Source organism: Daphnia carinata, chromosome 6 (assembly GCF_022539665.2).
Source record: "Daphnia carinata strain CSIRO-1 chromosome 6, CSIRO_AGI_Dcar_HiC_V3, whole genome shotgun sequence".
Taxonomy (NCBI): Eukaryota; Metazoa; Arthropoda; class Branchiopoda; order Diplostraca; family Daphniidae; genus Daphnia; species Daphnia carinata.
In genome coordinates, this window is record NC_081336.1 from 5,428,939 (window position 1) to 5,454,984 (window position 26,046).

At 40.6% G+C, this 26,046-nt stretch overlaps 4 long non-coding RNA genes across 10 annotated transcripts; 2 read left to right on the forward strand and 2 right to left on the reverse strand.

Moving 5' to 3' along the window:
• Positions 1-5,249: 5,249 nt before the first annotated feature.
• Positions 5,250-5,885, forward strand: LOC130692672 (uncharacterized). Its single transcript, XR_009001523.2, has 3 exons — positions 5,250-5,411; positions 5,472-5,662; positions 5,784-5,885. It is a non-coding gene; the product is annotated as an uncharacterized LOC130692672 (long non-coding RNA).
• A 3,889-nt stretch (positions 5,886-9,774) lies between these two features.
• On the reverse strand, positions 9,775-12,720 carry LOC130692670 (uncharacterized). Of its 7 annotated transcripts, XR_009001516.2 has the most exons (9): positions 12,601-12,720; positions 11,936-12,178; positions 11,715-11,863; positions 11,360-11,650; positions 11,189-11,307; positions 10,982-11,107; positions 10,663-10,926; positions 10,175-10,599; positions 9,775-10,111 (listed from the first exon to the last, which is right to left on the reverse strand). It is a non-coding gene; the product is annotated as an uncharacterized LOC130692670 (long non-coding RNA). The 7 variants fall into 7 exon arrangements; XR_009421111.1 differs by having other exon boundaries at positions 10,982-11,307; positions 11,715-11,904; positions 11,968-12,178; XR_009421112.1 differs by having other exon boundaries at positions 10,982-11,307; positions 11,715-11,856.
• A 946-nt stretch (positions 12,721-13,666) lies between these two features.
• On the reverse strand, positions 13,667-14,828 carry LOC130692643 (uncharacterized). Its single transcript, XR_009421160.1, has 3 exons — positions 13,964-14,828; positions 13,752-13,890; positions 13,667-13,691 (listed from the first exon to the last, which is right to left on the reverse strand). It is a non-coding gene; the product is annotated as an uncharacterized LOC130692643 (long non-coding RNA).
• Positions 14,829-24,090: 9,262 nt separating this feature from the next.
• LOC132088044 (uncharacterized) lies at positions 24,091-25,651 on the forward strand. Its single transcript, XR_009421142.1, has 4 exons — positions 24,091-24,422; positions 24,484-25,354; positions 25,428-25,566; positions 25,627-25,651. It is a non-coding gene; the product is annotated as an uncharacterized LOC132088044 (long non-coding RNA).
• The last annotated feature ends 395 nt before the right edge of the window (positions 25,652-26,046 follow it).

Here is a 26,046-nt window from a genome sequence, read left to right on the forward strand (position 1 = left end):
GCAAGTTCTTGTCTGATCTTTCCCATATTTTGGGTTCACGGTTACTCTTCACATATTGGCAAATTGGTGAGTTGCTGTGCGAGTATTTGCCACCAATCAAAGATGTTTAAAATGGCGTGATAATGGTGCGATGATGGGCGTCGCCCGTGCTGCCAATCAAAGATGTTTTATAAGTAGCGTGATGCTGATGACACATGGATGCGTCAGTTAGCTAGCAGGTTCACATCAAATATACGTATATTCAATGTGAATATACTGTGATACTGTGAGTTTCAATATCTACATTCAAACAGCATCAAATATACGTGTATTCAATGTGAATATAGTGTTATAGAATCAGTTTCATGATCTACATTCAAACAGTATCAAATATACGTGCATTCAATGTGAATATAGTGTGATACAGTGAGTTTCAATATCTACATTCAAACAGCATCAAATATACGTATATTCAATGTGAATATAGTGTTATAGAATCAGTTTCATGATCTACATTCACACAGTATCAAATATACGTGTATTCAATGTGAATATAGTGTGATACAGTAAGTTTCAATATCTACATTCAAACAGCATTAAATATACGTGTATTTAATGTGAATATAGTGTTATAGAATCAGTTTCAATATCTACATTCAAACAGCATCAAATATACGTGTATTTAATGTGAATATAGTGTGATACAGTGAATTGTAATATCTACATTCAAACAGCATCAAATATACGTGTATTCAATGTGAATACAGTGTGATACAGTGATTTTCAATATCTACATTCAAACAGCATCAAATATACGTGTATTCAATGTGAATATAGTGTTATAGAATCAGTTTCATGATCTACATTCAAACAGCATCAAATATACGTGTATTCAATGTGAATATAGTGTAAGGAACGACCCGCCGGCACCGTTTCCCCACACCGACCTTTGTTCCCACGTAGGACTTTATCCTCCGAGAACCGGCCACGTCCCATTTAGCACCTCTGTGTTAAATTTACACGGCAAAATTCCCCACCCGTCCCGAAGTGCTAACCAAGTCGACCTTCTACTTATCTATAAAATGTTCCCCCTGAAAATCTGTAAAGCAGTCAGTTTTTGAAGTCGGAGCGAAACAGTGCTCTGCGTGTTAAATAAAAACTTTGTTTCCCTTACCAAATTGTGTTGTGTTACTTCGCCGCTAGTCGCCGCCTTCCACTATGACCCCACCGTAAGTCCAAATACTATTGCCTATCTTTATTTTGTTTAGCTTGTTCACGACCATCTGTGGCCAAGCTTCACATTGGTAACAGTGAACTACGAATACCAAGCCTCCGCAGGACACATTTTGTTATTTTCCTCCACTTTGATTGATATTTCGGCACCATCTATCGATTTTTTTTGGGAATCATTTTTTTTTTCGAACAAACGCCGCCAAAATAGCCCAAGTTAAGAGTAGATGGATAATTTAACTAAAGCATTTTGAAGCGCCGGTAAAATAGTGACTGGACTAGCATCCAAAAGAAATCTGAAAGCCCAAGGGCACAAAAGTGAAATCATTTATTCCCCAATCCAAGCACAAAAAACTCCAGAAACCGACTCACCCAACACCAATCTTCTAACTGACGACGAAATAGAAGAACACAACCTCGCAAGCCAGTGGAACAACATTAGGGAGAAAGAAACCACTTACCTAGAGGTCGACGAACTGAAACACCCCCTTTGGAAGTCCTAAGAAAAGCCCAATCAATAGTAGTAAACGATCGCAAACAGCAAGAAACAAAAAACGACGTCACAGAATTATTTTTTATTTTAAGAAGCCTTCTCAGTAACGAAATTGGACCTAACCGGAACGCCAAGTTTCAATAACCAATACGCCGATCTGCGGCTTGAAGACGTCCCAGAAGAAGAAATTTTGCTAGAACTACAATTCCTTAGAAGATAGCCAACCTGAACTTCCGTACGAAAAGACCCAACAGTTATATCGAGCGCTCATAAAGTCACACGGAGAAAAATTTTACACGCCAAGGGAACTCTTTATTTTTTTGGATCTGCGAACACTTCTCACTCCTCTACCGGAAAGCATCTACCCAAGGATTTCACCGACCAACGCAACAACCCAACCAGCACAAATCGAGCCCACCCCTCGACCAAACCCAGAGTTAACCAACTTTAGATCGGACAGACCATCCTCAGCCTTCGCGCCACATCCTATGAGAGTATCAAGAATCCGTTCGTAACAAACCAAGAACGAAACACAGGAGCCATTAACAAACCTTGCAAGGAAATAACGGAGGAAGAAAACTCAAATACGGGAGCTGTGAATAAAAGAAACGCCAAGATCGAACGCCGAGTACCCTCAACCACAGATCTCAAAGAGAGTATCCTTCACCCCTCAACTTATAACTACACGACACGACGCTACAAGCACGATGGAATCGAACCGTCGCCCCGAAACCTGCAGTAGCACGAACGACCCAGAAGACGACTTAGTCACAATATTCCGAGCCCTAACCAGGAACAACTGGACAACAGACGCAGCAGCAAGCTTTGTACGACCCTAAGGGGCAATACGAGCCAACCCACGCCCGCACCACAATATACGTCCACGCCGAACCCTACTCCGTGGCAACGTCAGACAAACAACCTCACTGCGCCTACACGGCAAGATTATTCCGCTGTACCCACAAGACCAACCCCTCAACCCACTTATATGACCACTGGCGCGTACCAGTCGCAACAACTATACGGGCAACGTCAGTCAACCATCAGCGACCTCGACATCCAAGCGACACGGCTGCTATCCCAAATTAGTGTATTCTCCAAGCCAGGAGATAATGTGGACCTCAATTCTTGGATCAGGCATTTTGAAAACACGATGGATATCGGTGATTTCGAAGAATCCAAAAAGATTAAATATCTACGGTCCAAACTGGTAGGACCTGTGAGCGACTTTATGGAACAATTCCAACTCGATCATCCAGTCGAAGCCACCTGCCACGAGACCGTCAAGCGGGCCCTGAAAGAAAGATTCATGGGGAAAAACATGGAACATAAATAAAGAACATCGTTCAACAGCTGTAAAAGAGAGCCTGCGGAATCAATAAGGAATTTCGCACATCGAATCCAAAAACTAGCAAGAGGTGGCTATCCCATCGTAAGCCAGGAAGTCATCGAGCAGTTAAGCAGGGACAAATTAATGAACGGATTGGCGCCTCAACTACACGACCGACTATTTTCTCTGGACTTCGACGTCCTCCTTCGACCAGATGATTGAAACGGCAGAACGACACGACCTAGCGTGGGAACTCGCCAGCACAAGGGGCCATTCAGAGAACTTCGACGTGCCACCTCCACCAGTAAAAAAGGACGACATCGCATCCCTCGTCAGAGAAGCAATAAGATCGGAACTCGCAAAAAATCAGGAAGGACGAAGGTACGAAAAAAGGAGCCACGTAATCCCGAGAACTCGGATAAATATTGCACCTACCATAACATGTACGGTCACGACACCAAAGACTGTGCAGCAAGACAATGCCAAATGAGGCTTGCATGCGACAATAGCGGACGCAGGGGACACACCAGCAACACCTGCCGCAGTCCACCCAACCAACCCCACTGGCACAGCAACGTCCGACTGCGAATAACCAGCAGCAAAGAGAATATCACCAGCAGCCACCAAGATAACCACAGCAACAGAGGTCACAGTACCCACAACCACCGCCGGGCAACCCGCTAACAAGTAACCCCTTCAACGGGAAGTTAAACGAGTATCCACCGATAGCATGTCGGGCGAACCGATGGAAACGCTCCTAAGCCCCGCCAATACGTAAAAAGTGTGCAGAATAAAGTCGGACCCCCCAGAATCACCCTAAAAGCAGGCGAAGTGATCTTCGAAGCCCTTTTCGACAGTGGTGCAGGAAAAAGCCTGCTAAGAAGCAAATTATATTCAGAACTTTGTGGAAACGTCGTAAATTTCTCTCCAAAGGTTGCAGTAGAGGTATACGATATAAATAACAGGCGCTTGAAAACTCAGGGCACAGTCACCCTTACATTTCAACTGGTGGACGAGGAATGTCCCAATCTCTTAACCCAATCGTTCATCGTAGTGGACGGGCACGCTGGTAATTACAACTACTAAAAGGTCCAATTGCATCTAAGGTATTCCACAAACCCTTTGTGATATTCGTTGATTCAGTCATCTAAAATTTAACACTTTTTCATGCAGGTGGCGTACTTGGTACCGGTTTTGAACATATTGCTTGAACAAGGTGTTGCTGGTGCGTCTCATTCCATGGAGCAAAAGCCAGAAGTTGTAATTGTCGCACCCACTCGTGAATTGGCCATTCAAATTCACCGGGGGGCGTGTTAATTCTCCTACAATTCGGTTTTAAAATCTGTGATTGTATATGGAGGAATTGTCACGAGCTATCAGCGGTCAAATCTTCAAGCTGGGTGTAATATTGTTGTCGCGACAGCGGTGCGATTCAACGATTTCCTCGACCGTTGAGTATTTGTCTTGCCGGGGGTCAGGTTTTAAATTTTGGACGAAACTGATCTAAATAATTTGGGGATTAAGCAATCCTGGTTTTGAACAACACCAGAAGAAGACGATCAGGAAACTTAAGTAATACCAAAAGCGCTGCTAGGAAGGGCTAAACGATATATTGCATAGATCAAATGAAAGATGGTTGCTCACGTACGCAGTGACACGAAACGGCTCGGCTTATCTTGAGCTATGACAAAGATATGATTGTAAGGTTGGAATACTCCGACGTGCGGTACTGGCATGAAGTGCATCAGGAACAGTAACGTATGCTAAACAACCTAAGCTACGCGCTCTAAGTTCCCGACATGGCATTCCTTACTAAATCGCCAATATGTTCCGGTATCTGACCGTTTTAGACCGCCAGATTGCTCTAGTAAATAGGCATCTACTAAATATATTGGCGTTATCAAATACCGGGGCGTAATGGTGGTTTCGTATTGAACAGCGGCTATAGAACTTGCCATGCCGAGATCAAGTTCTGTACAAATCGTAACCATTTTAATCGTTAAACAGTGACATCTAGCGGAGGGAAGTGAGGTAAGAGGAACGCCATCTAGTGGTCAATACCACAGAATGTAATGAATTGAGTCACATGACATTTTGACAGTAAACAAAATAAGGATTTTTAAATCACGGTATAAACCTTTTTGTTTCATCATTTGTTTAGCACCAGTAAGTAGGGAAAATTCACTTTGCATTTTGTAATTTTTTTGCCAGGGTTTTGCTGAGTGAACTTGCAGTTCTGTAAAGTTATTCGAGATAACTGCAAATGGTAGTCCCAAAACCGGAAGAATTTTGTCTGTCATCTTTACTACGTGAACTTTAAAAGGCCTTGTTATACCAAAGGGCGCCAAATGGAGAAATTGGGCTTCATCAACGATTCAAGTAGTTGACATTTACAACTAAATTGTTAATGTTTAAATTTGATTGTATTTTCTTATTCAGATTCATTGATTTTAACAGCCTGGTTGCAAACTTTTAGCCATAGCATTGCAATCAATGTATTTATAATCCAGTCTTCAACACTCACAAATGCCAATGTACACAGTTGTTTCTACGCTGAAACGTTTAATCTGACAATGATTTGGTCAATTTTTTTTTTTACTGGTTGACACTTCAATTTTTTAATGTTTGATGTAAGTACCAGTGTAGATGTATTCTCGTTAGAAGTAATCGTAATGTCCTAAATGTGCTCTTCTTTAGTGAAAATGGTATTGTACGAAGCTTATCAATTATTTTTTATTAATTCCGATTTAGCAACCACTTTTCGATACTTAAAAGCGAGGACCGAATGGCACCTACACTTGGACTGGATCGGACGGTTATTTGGTCGAATGGCTAGCGGCAATATTAAACTTTACGTAGGTTGAACTTAATTTGTCTGCTTATTTGTTGTTTGTTATTCAAAAAAACTACCCTCTTTATTCCACAGGTATTCGTTCGTGCTAATTAATCAAACTATTGCGCATATGTACGGGACGCATGAGGGTTTGTTCTATCAACTCATAAATGATGAGGTAGCGGAAAATGGTTTATGCATTGATTTTCAGTAGATAACTTATGGGCATCATGTTTTTTTATTTTTAAATTCTGTAAGGGTATCGACGGCGTGGCGAACTCTTTCTACTTAACGATGGATCGTGTAGCAAGGATGGACTATACCTTCCTCTCCTGACATGGGGGGATGGATTTAGCCTTGTTGTGCCATGTATCAAGGAATGTGAAGAACACTTTGAGTCCGTCTACCATTGATTCAGAATTAAACAGCCAACCCAAAGAAGTAAGCAATATTTCGCAGCAAAGAAGTCTTTTTACTTGATTTGGATTTCATATGTTCTATGTGATGAACATCATGACTGGCATGATAATTTTAGGTGATGGCATTCGCGTTACGTTTAAGTCAAGATCTACTCTACAATGGGATAAATTTTTCGTAGAATAAGTATCTCCGAGAGCTATGTGTTGCAGTATCATGCTGATGGTAAAAGGTGTATTCAATTTTTAATAACTTTTGAATTTTCTTCTCTGTATGTGCAGTGACGTGACAGTACTGGTTGGTGGTGTTATCTAGGGATAAACCTTTCCATTTTCCCATCCAATCTGTAAGACAGCTCTGATTGTTTGCATAACTACAGCAATATTCCCTGCATAACAAAGGGAATGTTCTCATTTTCTTTAGTGAACTGTTCCCTGTTCAGTTCTTATTGCCATTTTTGGCAATCGAAGAGGCCCAAGAAGAATATTGATTTTCTACCAGACTGCCATTCTGCCAAAGATGTCTTCGTAAGCGATTCGGTATTTGATTGATGGTTTAGAGATCATGGGTTTATTAAATAAAACATCTTTAATTACAGAAAGGAAGGTTCCAAATGATAAGCCCATCAGTATCGTGAAAACGATATGGATATTTTGGTCCAACCCTCACACATGGTGTGTTCCAAGTTAAGTGCGTAGGTGAATTCTCATGGAAAATGTGATCCAAGCCTCCCATGTAATGGTATTTGTTTCATTTAAAGCGAAGCACAAAAATTGGTTCACATCTATTCTGTGGTCACATTTTACCTTGATCTTAATTTCTCTTTCATTCCAGTCTCCTTGATGACATTTTGCAGCTAACCGTAAAAGATGTCCAGCCATTATATTTCCCTGTTTAAGAATAGAAGACGAAAAGAGATGCTAAATTTTCAAAGAACGCTACTCAGACGACACGGCTAATTGCTGATTCATCCCGAACAGTAAAGAGTTTTATTCTCTTAAATTCAAGTGCATATCTGGGCTCCCTTCTTTCTGTGGCCCCGTTTCCCCTAAATTTCTAATAAGCCCGTAGGGGGGTCATGCCCCTACTGTGATCAGCAGTTAAAGGTTGTGAGTGCGCTGTCCGGAAAGGGGACGTGGGGGTCCCCCTGGCTCGATGATATCTTTTTGAGGGTCTTGGGGCTACCCACATATCCGAATAACGGTTAATCGCTCACGTGAAAACTTGTCCTTATCATCACTCTTCATCCTTTTCCGGCTTCTCTTAGCCACGCACCGGGTAATCTCCCCGGTGAGTCAACTAAGGTAGGGGGAGACTCTACTCATGTGGTAGAGTTTTCTCCTACCTTAGTTGACACAAAAAAATTTTACATCAATAAAAATTGTTTTTTTTCAATTCAAAAATCTTTTTACTTATTTTGTCTTTCTTGCACCTTATTTTATACGTCTACATGTAATCCGCATGAGGTATTTCTTCATTTATCTTTTGCTGATATGCATCATTCTGGGATTCGAACCTCAGACATTTCATATCTCAGTCGAACGCTCTACCATTGAGCCACTGTTAACCATACAGACAATAATTCCCATTTGAAAGCGTATCGACTTATCCACTACAAACAAAGGTATTAAGGAAGAAATTACATATTTGTATACGTTGTAGATGGCTCAATGGTAAAGTATTAAACTGATACGCTGGAGGTCTAGGGTTCGATCCCCAATCCAGTTCATGAAAATACTCTCATAAATAAAAACAAACTTCATTTAAAAATCTAACACATTTTTTATTGTCCCTCCATCCTCCCACAAATCCTCCACTTACATTCACATCTTACAACACAACACAATACAAGACATACATAAATAACTAACTAACAGGTTGGCTGCCACGCCACTAAATTTACTACAATTAATTACGTCGCTATCGGAAGGATAGCGACCAAGGGGGACTTGCCCGCTGACAAGTCCGGGCTGACATGATGATGGAGACCGTTGTGGGAACGCACACCCCAGGTCTCCACCACACATCGGACAAAGGGAGTCCCTCTGGTGCGTTGCCTAATTGCCTTTCGGCGAATCTTGGGCAGTGGCAACTACTCCACCTCATGACAGATAGGCCATGAGGCAGAACAGCGCGGCCCGTCCCTATATAGCTAAAAAAAAAGGGGAGAAACGGGCGTGGCAGCCAACGTGTAAATTAGTACTACACAATTACACAATAAAAAAATACAACGATACCACAAAGACCAGGCGATGACGTGGCGACCACGAGGCGACGGGCGAGGCGATGATGGCGCGACGGGCGAAGAGAAGACGTGGCGACCGGGCGAGAAGGTGACGTGGCGACGGGAAAGGCGAAGACGGGGCGACGGGCGAGGCGAAGACGGGGCGACGGGCGAGGCGACGACGGGCGAGACGAAGACGCGGCGACGGGCGTGGCGACGACGGGGCGACGGCCGAAGCCAAGACGGGACGACGGCCGAAGCGAAGACGGGATGACGGGCAAGGTAATGACGGGCGTGGCGAACACGAAGAAGGCTTTGTTCTTAATCGTAAAAGTAAAGAAAAAGAACCAGTTAGTGGGAAATATAAGATTGTTGTTGTAACCAAACGTTGAAAGCAATTCGACTTACTTCTGCTGTCCGAAGACTGAAAAGACTGTAGGGCCAGCAAATAGGCAGCAGACAGCTAAGAGTTGGCAGTTCTATGGTTGAATGTTCAATTTAAATAAAAAGGCAAACTATATGAGGCAGAAGAAAAATTTAAAATACCAGTAGAAATTGTGTTGAGGTACATGTCTATGTCTGTTGGTAGGCTAGGTCGAGATTACAACTGCCGAAATGACTGTTGTTACAGCTGATACTGCAACGAAGATGAATATGGTGCACTACTCAGATCACGATTAACAGTAGACCATGAGTGGTTAAAGAGTAGAAGAATGATATTATGGTATTCCTACCCATAGGATTTGCATCTTTGGTGACATTCCTCAACAGGACGTATTCTTTACAAACGAAGTTTCATGAGCTAAACCTTAGAAGCAAAATCCATCAATGAGATTCTGATAACAAAACATTAGTCTTATACCTCTCAATGAGCACTCGTATAGTTTTATGAATGCAACGTAGTAGGTTGCTAACAGTTTTTTGGTTTGTCAGCTGACATAGGTGATTAAAAGACGTGTACCATAAACACCAAGCATTCTGTGGGCTTCACTTCTAAAACACACTCAGGGATGAAAACGTACAGAAGCACCATTAGTTTTTCTTAAGTTTTCCATTGGAATATGACATATTTAACAGAAACTTTCGAACACAGCTTTCACCGTTCACACTTAGTCAGCAAGTAAATAGTGACACAGCAGCGTCATCTTGTTTTCCAATTAACAACCGAAAAATTCATCAAAATTGAAAATATTGCTTTTTTGAGACGGGAACTGTATTGATGTGAACTCTTTAAACATACTTTTAGATCGTGAATCACTCACACACAATCACATTTTTTCACTGACTTTTATTTATTTATCCAAAAACCTAGATATTTCTAGGAAAATACATGATTTGGGTTCACAGTTCAACAAGGATGCTGATTGCGCTTCACACACATCTAGAAATTTCGCAAGTTGACGTATCTCTGGATTGTTAGCTAGTCAACATCTGCATGATAATACACTTTCTTTTTTTTTGAACAGCTGCAATGGTATTTCGGTCATAAGTTCCACGGAAAAATTTCTCCATTGAGGCAAGAACGCCAATTGTGCGTTATCTTGTGCCTATTTTCAATTAAATGGATACGCCGTCACTTTTCTGATCGGAAGAGCTCACTTTGGCCTGGAATATTGTTTTGAATGGTGTAATTAGTATACATTGCATACATTAAATTGGATCAATTACTTTTTGGCATACGTTCAATTGTGTGAGGCTGTCAAACCGTCGACAGGCGGTATCTAAAGGAGGAAATCAGCTACGAGCTTGCGGACTCTAAACAAACGCAAAACTAATAAAAAATTATAAAGATAGCCTGAAACCAAATTGTAAAGAAAATTAATTTTAGTTTCCAGCACTTCATCAATCAAACATCGTCAACGTTGGCACAGGTGATTTTTCCATGTTCATTGTTTCAGGTCACCAATTTCTACTATATGATTCAAGAGGAAATGAGGTTACACGAACAGAAAATTAACCATACAATTCAACTGATAGATAAAAACACCATGATGCGTGGAAGTGAAATACACCACATCACAACTGTTAAAACTGTCAGAACATTCACCACCCATGCAAAACATTTTCTGATTCATTGATCTTCATCACCTAGCCTATACCACGAAAACCAAACACAATTAGTGCATAACGTTTTGCTGATGAAAGCTAACATATACCTGACAAATTTACTGCAGACCAGCAATTCCTGATGGACTCCCACACAACATTCCAGATAAACAAAACAGTAGTTATTCCTAAACAAACATCTTGCAATAGTGGTCAATATAATGCAGTAACTGGTAAACATAAAATCTCACATGAACAACAAATGTGAACGGAACCATTCGAAAATGAGGTAAACAATTTCAAAAATGAATTTGCACAAAAAGGATTTTAACTAAAACACTACCAGAGAACGAAGTTTTTCCTTCCACCTTTTCCTAATTTTAAAATCAATTAAAGAAACATAATTGTTAAGCAAATCTCACTGTGTACCTTTTTGTTGGTTGAATTTGGGAATGGCTTACTAGTTGGAATAAGTTTTTTTCTTTTACCCCAGATTTGCTTTCCGGGCAGCGCACTTCCAACTTTTTCTGCTGATCACAGTATCTGCATGACCCGCTGCAGAATTATCGCAAGTGAAGAGGAAATCGGGTCACAGATACAAAGGGGCACAGGTACACGTTTATTTTCTTTAAATACCATAACGAGTGAAATAAACGAATCCGAAGAGCTTCGGTAATCATTCCAACTACCATAATTTTTTTGGCACTGAGCCTCCGTCAATTTTCTTTCCCAATCCTTTATAATTAAGAATCTGCCTTTAGAAAAATAAAACAAAAATCAGTGTAAATTTCTTGTCAATTGAATTACCTAAAACTGTGGAATCCTAGAGACATAATATTCTACAAACTCTTTGAATCCCTTGAAAGCAGAAAAATTTCTGCTAAAAGGTCCACGTTAGCCAGATACAGGTCAACTGGTACTTCCTTTTCGACTGGCATTGGCAGTGATAAATAACAAGTAGGATCAAATGCAACTGAGACCTCATCAGACCCCATACAAACCAAAGCCAATTTCAATACCCAACTAAAGAGATCTACTACTACAGAATCTATCTGTATTCTACTTATGATAAAATACCCAACATTCATGTGCAGCTTCCTGAAAAATAAAATGAGTTGGAACACAAGTGAACCTTGCTAATAAAAATTTGTAGCTATTTCACCTATATTTTGTCAGTGTCCATCGATGCAAGACTTCTTCAAAATCGGATTCAGATGTTCGTCTAAGACCCCCCAGAACAACGTAGAGTAGTTCTCGCGAAGCAGGGTGCTGGTATCCGGGAAACTGCAGAGCAAATCTACCGACTTGCAACTTACCCAATTCAAAATCGTTACGATGCACAAGTTAAAAACCTAGCTTTTACAAAGCAAGTAAATGGTATACCTTAAATACACTCGAAGGTAATGCATGGTCACCTTGGTAAGGTGTCCGCCAGACCACATCGTTCGTACAAGATGGCGCCGAGCATTTGCAGTTCCTCCCTTGGATTTCACCTACAAAAATAAAGGTCTGCCACGTTCGGCTGCCGTGATATAACTAGCCGCTACGACGCCATGATAAATGTGGCCATCAGCAGCTCAGCTCAGCACAGCACCTGGGCCACCTAGCGACTAGCCCCCTACGAGCCTAAAGCAAATATTTTGTTTGACAAATAAGACTTTAATTGAATAAAAAAAAAATTTTTTAATGGGATGGGAAGAAAAAAAATCTAGGTATTGAAATAAACCACAAAAAAAAAAACAGAAAGACTAAGAACTTAATCTAATTAATTCAATGTGCGTTGGTTCGTACGATGTTTCGTCGACTGGATCATTCGCAACAACGTGACTTTTCTAATAACTTATACATCTACTTACTAATGCCATCAACTTTCGTTTTTCAAAATACGGAATTACATGACATCACGTATTTTACCGCCTGCTCCCTCCGAGACTCTTACGGCGCTATACACCATTTTTATTAAAATCTTTTGGTTATGGGGAACTTACTGAACAATGAGTCGTGTAATTTATTGTTTCCAATCTATTTTACAAAAGCCAAGCCACTACCTGTATGCACCATCATTGACGAGAGCGGTAGGTTGTCAGGGTAGGCTGAATCTTTCCATAAGTTTACCCTGTTCCGTGAGATTTTTTCTAACTTTTGTCCTCATATAATAGATGGGGCAATCTCGGCTAAATGTGGCAAACGATTAGTATTAAGTATGTAACATGATTAGGATATCACTCAAACTATTTACTTGCAACAAAGAATCTCTTCGTTGAGACTTCCCTGGCACCGTTGACATTCTGTCCATAAACGATTAAACTTCTCTTCGAGAGCATAAAGTTGGCCAATTTCCCTCTGGTAGAACTCCGATTCTTTCGGCTTGCAAAATCTGTTTAAATTGGAACAGCAATTTTAACAAACATCGCCGAGATAGGCAGAAATTAGACTTACTTGCATACAGCACTATCGTCTGGAAGGACGGTTTTGCATCCAACACAGGTGGATTTGCGTGTGGTAAAGCTAGCCAATCCACCAATTTTTGAAGTAACAAATGAAGGCGTCCGGGTATGGTAACCATCTACAATACGGAATACAAACCGTTCAATTATGTCAAGCAAATAAAGGCGATAAGTCCGTGTTTACGTAGCAACAATGATTCCGCTTTAGATCCAAGTATGGGTTCCAAAATCCGAACAAGGGGTTTTGAAAGCTGATTTTCCAAATGGTATGGGGCATCAATAGGTACGCTGTATTCCATTACAAAAATAGGGTTTTCCGTCTAAAGAAGACGTATGAAAACTTAATAGTTCATGAGAAATTTGAAATCCAAAGACGAACCTTGAGGTAGGCTGGTGTACTTTTAGCGGCTGCGATAATGACATACGGAACTCGATCCCCTAATTTTGGGGTTGTACCAGCATCTCGCTTACGCATCTTGTGAGCTAGTTCCACATGTGCCTGTTTGCTGGCGTAGTCTTTATCTGTTTTAGTCAGCTCCTTTTTAATAAAAGAAAGCAAACGGATAAAATCACAGTATTCCAAAACATAGTTACGCTCTACCTTGGTAATCATCAGAAGTGAGATATCGACTTTGTTGCGCAGCAAGTCGAAAATAGATTGTTTGGCGTATTCTAGTGCTCCACCCGGATCTCTAAGAGAAAATATCAAAACCTCAAACTTTGAATACTAAAACTGATGACTTTTTGTTTACCGATCAATCAAACTTTTCTGCAGACCAGCTATTGATAAGATTGGCAACGAGTTGACAATTATCACGACGAACAGTTTCTAAACCCTTACAATCCATTTTGTCAAACTTTTCAGGTTTGGTCCAATACAATCCTGGATACCTGTGAAGACAGAAACAGACAGTGCAACTGGTATCTCATCTAACAAGTCTTTATAAATCAGAACCGTAATTACCTCTTTTCGTTGATCAATAAATAGGGGTAATAGACTTTTTCGAATTCCAAATTAATGGGTTTGACAAATTTTGCCGACACAAATGCGGCAGCTTCTCGGCCTAATTCCATGGCTTCGGCCACCGTGGGTACACCGAATTTCACCATTACGGAATCTGTGTTACCATAGATTACCTGACGTGACACTAATTGAGAAAATCCTCGAGTCGCCCCGCGGTCGCGACAAGAGTATTGCACCCAGCTTGAAGATTTGACCGATGATGGCTCGTGACAGTTCCTTGATATATGACAGATTTTAAAACCGAATTGTAGGAGAATTTACACGCCCCGCGGTGAATTTGAATCGAAAATTCACGAGTGCGTGCGACAATTACAACTTCTGGCTTTTGAACCATGGCGGGGATGCACCAGAAACACCTTGTTCTAACAATATGTTCATAAACGGTACCAAGTACGCCGCCTATATGAAAAAATGTGAAATTTTAGATGACTTAATCAACGAATGTCACGAAGGGTTTCTTGAGTATCTTAAATGCAATTGGACCTTTTCGTAGTCGCAATCACAGACGTGCCCACTCAAAATTACTTTTACCTCAACTTACCCAGTTCATATCGACCCATTCGAATCAAGTTAGTACGAAGGCATCAAGGTTTCAAAATTACACAGCGTTCATTAATTGGATTACCGTTTTGCCGGAGCCCGTGACAGCACAAGTAATCAAATCTCTTTTGGCAAGAATATCTGCAACTGAAGCTTTCTGTATAGGTGTTGATTTTATGTAGCCAGCAATCTTAATGTTTTGAAGTAGTAGTGGGCGCAGGCCGGCTTCTTCGAATGATGTTATTTATCGAGGTACATCTTTTTCTGTAACCTAAAGCAAATCCAAATAGATATTTTCAAAACATAAACTACTGTTTCGAAAAATGGTTTACCTGGAGGACGACTTTATCAAAATTGTTAAAGTGTTCCCCACAGACGATCCCCTTAAACAGTTCCTTTTCATCGCATGTCACAGCTTCTGGAATGTATTGTTCACGCAGCTTTCCGTCGATTCATCAATAGATTCGGGCAGCATTTCGAGGTGTGGCCGGACTCGGCTGGAGATTCGGGCTGAGAAATAGTTAATCATGGAAACTCACCGACATCCACGACGGAATAAGTAAACGATGTTGTCCTCGTAGATATGGCATCCACTGTCATGTCATCCCCGTCGGATTTGCCGTCCCCTTTCTTGCACTTTGGTAACATGAAGCAAATGGTTGCTAGTCCCTATAGAAGGAAATAAACAATACATCTAATTATTTGTTAATAGTCATTTTTGCATAAAACTTAACACTGTAATTTGGACAGAGAAGACGACGACAGCCGTCATTTGGAAACCAATGTGGTCCACTAAAATGCCAGTCCCAGCGCGTGAAACAAAACGCCCAGCACCACTAAGAGACGACCATATACCGGCAACAAGCCCGTGAGTACTGGGATTATCCGGATAACCAGCATGTCTATTATCAAAACGAAAAAAAAAAAGAAATGAATACTGGTACAGTAAATTGATTTTTTTAAATGTGGCTTACATAGCTTCTCTCATGGCATCAACGACCCCCGAAACTTGTTGCCCTGCAAACGCAACTCCACTTTGTGCCAATGCGATACCGACAACAGCTAGATTTCTAAAATAAAATCAAACAATGATACTAGTTAAACGGTTTGAACTTTAGAATTGAAATCAAAAGTACCGATCAATAGGAACGAAGCGAAAAGGCCCCAGCAAAAATATGGACAAGGCTCCGATCATGGTACTGGAAAAAAGGCAGAGCTTCACAGGTCCACGGCGATCGCACAAGTATCCCCAAATAGGGCTGGCTATACTGTTGGCACCGTCTTTCAGTTCGAAAAAGATACCCACGTAAAATGGTGTCAAGTCAAACTGCAAACAAAACATAAAATGATTCTAAAGAAATTAATAATAACGCCAAGTCGGAAAACATACCGTACGCAACACTTGCGGTTCAAGGTTGATCGAGAGGAACCCGTTCGACATGTCGATACGATGAACGTGAAGAACGGGATCCAAATGGATGGAATACACAAAATAGCCAATGGCGATTGAGTTTTAGTCGATCCCTCGTCATACTGTGACACTAAAATGTTGAGAAACGAGATGAGAAGACTGGTGACGTACAATATTTTGAACTAATTTACCGTCATAATCGGGAAGAAAGGGTAATGCCATAAAGGCCATAAAAGTTTGAATTCCGCCCATGAGGATAAAGGGAGTCTTAACACCACCGACTTCGTACAATGCACCGCCGACTATAGGACCAGCAAGCTGGGCAATGTTCATCATGGTTCTTGTAAGATTCTAAAATTAGAACAATGGTAGAAATTGAACAGCGAACGCTAAACCTGCATTAGTGAATCTTACAAAGATTTTGGCAACGGAATTGGGAAACTCCACACCAGTGTACGTAAACGTCGCCGTAATTGTTCCAGCGTTTCCGGCAGCGTGAATGACGCGGAACAATATAGATATTACGACGAATGAACCCCCGGGAGGGAAATACTCTAAAAAGCTTTTAAAGTTTACTGATTAAAACCCAGCTTTTGCGTTTTTTTTGTGTAATTTACTACTCACCCCGATAATAAGCAGCAAATACCTCCAATGAAAACTCCAGAAACAAAGGTGAACCGAACGCCACTAACTTTTAGCTGAAAGAAAGATGAAGATGCAAATTACACGTTTATGGAACAAATTTGGGGTAATATTTACGTTTTTCCAATAAAAGGAGTGTGACAAGAAACGATGTCAGGCAGTTGGTACCAATAATAAATCCATAAATGGATACTGTGGCACCCTTATCTTCAGCCTAGAGATTAAAGCAAACATTTAGATTTCACATTACATATGATCTTATTTCACAGATACTTACAATTTAGGGAAAGAACGGGGGGAAAAGGCAAATGATGATGTAAGAGTTGCTAATGAGAGAACAACCAATAGAAGCCATTGTCTGGGTGTCAATTTTTTCTTCTCTGTTTTAGCAACCTCTCCAAAACGCCTATATTTTTTCTTCTTAAGCCCTCCACAACCTCCATTACCACTGTCAGATGATGCTGTTGACAGGCATCTATCTTTTTTGACGGCATCGTCCTTCGTGCTCAACTCCTTTCGTTTGGAGTAATAAGTGTTGATTCAACCTTTTCAGTCGTTTTTTGCACCTGGTCATGCCAAAGCACTGGTGATGTTTCAGCCATCGAAACTGACCTATTCTTTTGCTGTCTTTCTGGATAGGGTGGGTATGGCAAACATGGCTGAGCCAAGGTTGTGAACGATCCAACATACCCATTCTTCAAACTGCTTGTGCTATTTAACTTCTCTTTAGCTATAAATAAAAAGAGCAATAGTAGTCAAATTTCTTTGGCATGCTAAAGAGCAAGACTGAAGCAAATAACAACGTAGGTCTGCTTCGAGGTGCAAACGAAAAACACGAATTGGCTAAAGCGTGGAATTGGAGCACGGGACGGTATATCGTGGAAATGATAGCGGAAACAGTAATAACCACCAGGGTATATGTCCTATAGACGGCATGCATGTGAATTCAGAAGATTCCAAAACTGAGATAGTTTTTCACGAAATAAAAATACTTTTTAGAGTTTTTTTACGGTTATTTGTGTTGAACATTACGGGAAAAATTCTAATTCATTTAATTTCCTTCACACAATTCAAATTACCTTATTTTATTAACATTTTTTTTTGAAAAAACATCAGAGTTTGAGCAGTGATGGGTTCTGTCTTCCGTCGAAAAATGCCATAAAGCGAGACAGCGAGCGGTGTTTTTCAAGCACCCGAAGTAAATCGAAATATTCAAAATGGTTCCCTCATTTATGAATATCTTCTCGTTCGTCACAGCATTAACAGGATCTTCCAGCAGAGAAGAACAACCTGAACAGTTGACACCAGAAAACAGGAGCGACTTGTTACAAAAATGTAACATGACGCATCCTTTACCCCAGAATACTTCATCTAGTACTGTTTGCCAAGCAGAGAAACCAGATGGAACTACGCCTAGGCCTAAAGCTGGATTTCGAGACACTGACTTGAAATTTTACAAAGATGAACCGAAGCGGACAAATAGAAATCTGACTGCGGCGAAATTGTCATTAAACGAGGCAGCAGAGACGCGTCGTCAAGTCCCGAGATCAAAACCATCCCCGTTTCTTGGTCGCCGGAAAGAGCTGTTAAGAATGCTCGGCCCCCTCCCACAGACGCCGATACAGTAAGCGAACCAACGATCAACACGACACCTGCAAAGGGCGTCCAAAAGTCGAAGCTATCACAATTATTCGAGCGAATGAAAAAGAAATTAGTCAAACCGGGATTCTTGACAGAAGACAAACCCATCAAGACCAAGTCCGTGCAGGTAACAATGAACGGGCATCAAGTGGATATGGTGATTGACAAAGGCTGTGAACATTCAATCATCAGTTTAGACCAATGGCAAAAATTAGACGAGCCAGAATTAACGCCTTTTACGAAGATCACTTTGGTCATGGCGAAGCGTACAGGGAAGTTCAAAGAGCACGTAAAATTGGATGAGCTCGTTGGATTTTTTTCTACCCCTTTGTTGAATTAGAAGGCGAATTATTTACAACCCCAATTTACGTGTCTGCAGGATATAAGGCTATGCCCAACTTCCTGGGTCGTAGACACTTCCACAACCTCCGTTTACATAAAGAAAATGCGCATTTGATCAAAATTACACGCACAACGGGAAATGAAACGCCTCCCCAAACGCCGACAAACAAATCAGATGCCGGACCTAAAACAGTGCTAGACTTGACCGGTTCTATGATCAATTACTTGGGGTTACGCATTGAGATGGCAAAACACAAGAATAATGAAAATCGCGAAGACTATGAGCAGTACATGTCACAGACCATAATGGACATAATGGTAGCGTTCGAGACAAAAAGGGCCGACTCCCAGAACGAATTTGAACCGCTAGTCATTGAGCTCGAAGAATCCGACAGTATCGACAACCTCAGGAAGACTTTTTCTGAGCTTAAAAATATTTATGAAAATGACAGAAGGAGGTCCTGCGAAGTTATACGTGATGCAGAAGACGAGCTTAAAAAAAAAAAAAAAAAACTTGCTTCTGCGTCATCGGAAGTAGAGCGCGCGGAACTAACCGAACTTGTCCAGCGAAGAGAAAAAGCCCTGCAAGTGATTGTCGAAAACGAAAATATGGATTTTGAGAAGAAGATGGCAGAAGTGGCTTTCGCTAAAGAAATGTTTCCGAAGCCAAAGGCAGAAAACAAGGGGAAGAAATTCTTCAAAGGACTCAAAACGATGTTTGGACATCGTTCTTCTAACAACGAAATGAAAGCAGAGGAGAAGGTCTAACAATGAATATGTTTTGAAGCTTAGATAATTCTGTGTGCTTTGGTTTTGTTTAAATTCGTAACGTTTAAAGGAAGGGGCAAAATTGATCTGATTCGATGTGGTGGCTGCAAATTGATGGCATTATGATCTACTGGACGGAAGTGAATGGCGACATACGACAATGAACATCTTTGACGCTTAGGAAACCTGTTTGCTGACAAAGGAAGCAGTTTCCTAATCTCTTTGTGGTCATTGTCATTGGTATCGATTTTTCATTTCTGTTTGATTGTAACTTTGGCGACTGATGTGCATTGGCTACGGGACACCGGCATTTTGATACACTGAACGTTAATAGGTGAAGAGAGACGACAATGGCATAATTGGTTAAGAAATAACTATGCTGTTAAAGCGGAAAAGTTTTTTTATCGTTATGGCCATTGTCACCTCTCTCCCACCCCCAATTTCATTCGGTTATCATGATGCCACCAAGTTTCAGCCAATGTATTTGGTTTCAGAAGGTTCTATCGGACTGAAGGAAGAATTGATGACAAAGATCATTTTTGATACTTTGAATACCTGTCTGCTGTTTGAGTACTTTGGTACTGTGTAAGCAGGCAGGTTTTCATATTAGAAATGATCCATTTATCATTCCTTCACTTACGTTTCATTCTTATCATGATGCCTGTCTATTTGTAGTTATTCGAAAATAGGGGACCATCGTTGCAGACACTGTAAACTGGTCTTTTAAATTTCAATAGCTGCCATTTTGAATGATGTGAAATTTGTACCTTCATTGGGACGGGACGTGACTTGAACAAAGTCCACAGGTTTTCTAAGCATCCTTACATTTTCTTACATTTGCACACAGATGCACACAGACATCGGCATTTTGATACACTGAACGTTAGTAGGTGAGGAGAGACGACAATGGCACTATTGGTTAAGAAATAACTATGCTGTTAAAGCGGAAAAGTTTTTTAATCGTTACGGCCATTGTCACCTCTCTCACCCACCGCGCTTTCATTCGGTTATCACGATACATCCAAACTTGCAGCATTTGTAATTGGATTTCACAAGGTTAGATTGGGACGGAAGGAAGAATGGGTGACAATGTTCGTTTTTAATACTTTGAAAACCTGTTCGCTGTGTGAGTACTTTATGTACTGTATAAGTGGACAGGTTTTCTTATTCAGAAATGATCCGTTTTTCATTCCTTCACGTACGTTCCTTTATAACCATGACGCCGTCTATTTGCAGTCTTTGTAAACTACTTGGCAAAACATACGCCATTTGAACAAGAAAAAGAAAATCAACAAAAGGCGCAACGCGCGTACTTAAGAAGTACCGAGATTTTTTTAGCATCGAAGCACAATCATTGTTATGCCTCTCCATCTTTTCCTTTCATTCGATTTCTTCCCTAAAATCAACGTTTCCTTACCACAATTGTCATTTCGGAAAATAATTTGGTTCTTGAAAATAAAAATGTAAAAAATACTTTGAATAAATTCTTGTGTTTTAATATTTAGTAGATAAATAAGGTTGCTTAAAACAAAATACTTGAGCATTTGACGAATTTGAAAAATTGAATCCTTGAACTCACAAGTTAAAGTATACAAAATAGCAGGTGATAGTCGTCAGAAATTCTAAAATAGGTATAGTACGGTACAAATCTAAAAGAAAAAGGAAGGAAGGCGAAAGGAACTAAACGCATAAACACTTGCTGACATGTTCGGTAAAAACGTTAAATAGTTATTGCACGACATCTCAGGTGACTGTTGGATGTTGTAACAAACAAATGCTGAAATCAAGAAGACCATTTCGAAACTGGAAAAGATACAGGCCTATACACAAGACTACGACGCTTAGATCGTACGAGATACTACTGAAAGCAGAAACGAATGTAGATGTTATTAGAGAGAAATCGCCTTACGCCAATTTCCTCGGCTGTCGACTCATCTACATCCTCTACCTCAAAACTTTGACGAATCAGGGAATTGGTGTCACTAGTTCGCAAATCAACGTATACCAACTAGCAGGTGATAAAATCATCAAAGATGTTTGCGTAACTAATAGGGAAAAAAAAGAAAAAATGGGGAGGGAGAGAATTCCATGCACAAAGACCAAATCCATAAATATTCACGCAGTTGATCCACAAAACCTACGAAGATGTCTATAGAACCCTCGTCTTCAAGTATTCAGAAAGAGCTTACCTTTTGGCGAATAACGCAGGAAGAAAGGTAAATGACCTTCACGCTGGTCAAGTTAATCCAATAAGCTCCTCCTGGATATCTGAAAAGAAAAACAATCCGATTTTTAGCAAAAGAATTCGAAATTCAGCACGCTCGCAAATGCTGAACATTTAAGAGATTCTAAAGCGCGGTTGACCAAGGTCAGACTCTCGTACCTACCAGAGCAAGAAAAGAGGGACAGTGAACCCTCATAGGTGATCCAAGTGGAGCGCTGGTTGAGGAAATGAGTCGTGATCCACGTATGCCGGCCGAACAAAATAAAGCGAAAGCCGATGACCTTCTACGTTCTGCTCAAGGCTTGAGAAGAGCTCCGCGACATTACCCGCGCATAAGAATCTGTTAAGATAAGGTAACAAAGAGCAAAAAATATTAGCCGAACGTTAATTAATATGAAAAGGGGAGAAACAACAAACAATCCTTTCGCCTACGGTAAAAGATATCCAGTTATTCTTCGCAATTCTCAAGACCGCAGACAGAAAGATAACGGTGAGAAGAAAATTTGCATTACCAACAAAGTTGAGTGTCTTGTGACGCAGGCTAAAATAAATTTAATTACTCAATTGGGGATCTTCAAACGTTTCAGAGCTAAAGCAGGAAGCGCTTAAACAAAGCTCTGCATAATGCCAACGCACTGTTAATGATATTTTCGGATGGGCAATTAAATAATTATTAAATACTGCTGGTTATGCAACGCAAATTTTACGAAAGCAACAATTTTTGTGGTGATATTACCTGCGCCCGATGAAACACTTTTACTCTCACCACTTCCTCATTTTCTGTGGGTTATCTGACACACATAATATTAAAAATTAGCTGACCACAATAATATTAAAATTGACCGCAGGATTAAAATATGCTATGGCTAACAATTCATACGGTGGCAAAAGAATACAAGAAAATGCACGGCGAAGTGAAACAAATATAACTCCAATCGAAATTTGACCAAAAGACTTTGCATTCATGACGAACGTCTGGGTGAAAAAGAAACAATGAAATCTTTCTTTTGACGTAATTTTTGGCAATGTCTAACGTCACGTCATGATCCCAAGCGTTTTCGTCAACTCTTACAGGTTACGTTCCTCGACAATCGCTACGGCGACATGGCTGCTAAAAAACCCCAAATTAATCCACCGAAAAAAGGGATTGACATAAAGACCCAATAGTGTAACTGGTAGCGAATGGCACTAATAGACCCCTATTTAGCAACAAAAAGAAGGCGGACTTTAATACAAAAGGTATTAGGAACGATCTTCCCTGACGCAGTGGGCGGTGGTCTCTGAGGAATGTCTAGACATAGATTCGGTAAGATAATAATGAGCAAACAGCGAAAGGCTAGACAGCAAGGCCGTCAAAATCGAGAAGAACAGGTCACTGTAATAGAAAAAAAAATGTGCGATGATTGACGTGGGATTTCAATGTACCGGTGGAAAAAAAATTAATAATGGACAGGTGGCTGCACAAAAAAACAAAATGGCAAAACCTTTGATTCCTAACTGTTAATCATCCGACAGCTCGTAGCCCGTGGCTCAACCGGTACATCGACAATTGTTACGGGAAACAGGTAAGAGCGATGAAATATGGTTGTACTCTATGTTGTGTCATCCTTGACAGACTAGCTCTTGCGGTCAAACAAAGCATGTTGGATGAAATGATCTTACTTCCGGTCACATTACAACACTCGATTGTAATGCAACGGAAAATCAAAAACGCCCTGCACAATACCGAAATCTGCAATGGAACTAGATTCGTCATCTATTATTTCGTGCAACGAATCGAATTCGATGCAACTCAAATAATATCAAAGGCAACAACACAAAAACTGTGCTTTGCGGATGTTCCCTAAGTTTACAGGTGAGAGCACGATTGTCGTCTCCCCTCCAACCCCCCCCCCCCCCCCCCCCAGAAAAGATTTAAAAAAAAAAAATAGGCCATTAAGTTGAAGGTTACACTCAACAGGAGGCGAATGGGGGACATTAGAAAATAAAAAATAAAAAAAAGGCCTTTTCGCTTCGTTCCTATTGATCGGTACTTTTGATTTCAATTCTCAAATTCAAACCATTTAACTAGTATCATTATTTGATTTTATTTTAGAAATCTAGCTGTTGTCGGTATGGCATTGGCACTAAGTGGAGTTGCGTTTGCAGGGCAACAAGTTTCGGGGGTCGTTGATGCCATGAGAGAAGCTGTGTAAGCCACATTTTAAAAATTCAATTTGCTATGCCAGTATTCATTTCTTTTTTTTTCGTTTTGATAATAGACATGCTGGTTATCCGGATAATCCCAGTACTCACGGGCTTGTTGCCGGTATATGGTCGTCTCTTAGTGGTGCTGGGCGTTTTGTTTCACGCGCTGGGACTGGCATTTTAATGGACCACATTGGTTTCCAAATGACGGCTATCGTCGTCTTCTCTGTCCAAATTACAGTGTTAAGTTTTATGCAAAAATGACTATTAACAAATAATTAGATGTATTGTTTATTTCCTTCTATAGGGACTAGCAACCATTTGCTTCATGTTACCAAAGTGCAAGAAAGGGGACGGCAAATCCGACGGGGATGACATGACAGTGGATGCCATATCTACGAGGACAACATCGTTTACTTATTCCGTCGTGGATGTCGGTGAGTTTCCATGATTAACTATTTCTCAGCCCGAATCTCCAGCCGAGTCCGGCCACACCTCGAAATGCTGCCCGAATCTATTGATGAATCGACGGAAAGCTGCGTGAACAATACATTCCAGAAGCTGTGACATGCGATGAAAAGGAACTGTTTAAGGGGATCGTCTGTGGGGAACACTTTAACAATTTTGATAAAGTCGTCCTCCAGGTAAACCATTTTTCGAAACAGTAGTTTATGTTTTGAAAATATCTATTTGGATTTGCTTTAGGTTACAGAAAAAAATGTACCTCGATAAATAACATCATTCGAAGAAGCCGGCCTGCGCCCACTACTACTTCAAAACATTAAGATTGCTGGCTACATAAAATCAACACCTATACAGAAAGCTTCAGTTGCAGATATTCTTGCCAAAAGAGATTTGATTACTTGTGCTGTCACGGGCTCCGGCAAAACGGTAATCCAATTAATGAACGCTGTGTAATTTTGAAACCTTGATGCCTTCGTACTAACTTGATTCGAATGGGTCGATATGAACTGGGTAAGTTGAGGTAAAAGTAATTTTGAGTGGGCACGTCTGTGATTGCGACTACGAAAAGGTCCAATTGCATTTAAGATACTCAAGAAACCCTTCGTGACATTCGTTGATTAAGTCATCTAAAATTTCACATTTTTTCATATAGGCGGCGTACTTGGTACCGTTTATGAACATATTGTTAGAACAAGGTGTTTCTGGTGCATCCCCGCCATGGTTCAAAAGCCAGAAGTTGTAATTGTCGCACGCACTCGTGAATTTTCGATTCAAATTCACCGCGGGGCGTGTAAATTCTCCTACAATTCGGTTTTAAAATCTGTCATATATCAAGGAACTGTCACGAGCCATCATCGGTCAAATCTTCAAGCTGGGTGCAATACTCTTGTCGCGACCGCGGGGCGACTCGAGGATTTTCTCAATTAGTGTCACGTCAGGTAATCTATGGTAACACAGATTCCGTAATGGTGAAATTCGGTGTACCCACGGTGGCCGAAGCCATGGAATTAGGCCGAGAAGCTGCCGCATTTGTGTCGGCAAAATTTGTCAAACCCATTAATTTGGAATTCGAAAAAGTCTATTACCCCTATTTATTGATCAACGAAAAGAGGTAATTACGGTTCTGATTTATAAAGACTTGTTAGATGAGATACCAGTTGCACTGTCTGTTTCTGTCTTCACAGGTATCCAGGATTGTATTGGACCAAACCTGAAAAGTTTGACAAAATGGATTGTAAGGGTTTAGAAACTGTTCGTCGTGATAATTGTCAACTCGTTGCCAATCTTATCAATAGCTGGTCTGCAGAAAAGTTTGATTGATCGGTAAACAAAAAGTCATCAGTTTTAGTATTCAAAGTTTGAGGTTTTGATATTTTCTCTTAGAGATCCGGGTGGAGCACTAGAATACGCCAAACAATCTATTTTCGACTTGCTGCGCAACAAAGTCGATATCTCACTTCTGATGATTACCAAGGTAGGGCGTAACTATGTTTTGGAATACTGTGATTTTATCCGTTTGCTTTCTTTTATTAAAAAGGAGCTGACTAAAACAGATAAAGACTACGCCAGCAAACAGGCACATGTGGAACTAGCTCACAAGATGCGTAAGCGAGATGCTGGTACAACCCCAAAATTAGGGGATCGAGTTCCGTATGTCATTATCGCAGCCGCTAAAAGTACACCAGCCTACCTCAAGATTCGTCTTTGGATTTCAAATTTCTCATGAACTATTAAGTTTTCATACGTCTTCTTTAGACGGTAAACCCTATTTTTGTAATGGAATACAGCGTACCTATTGATGCC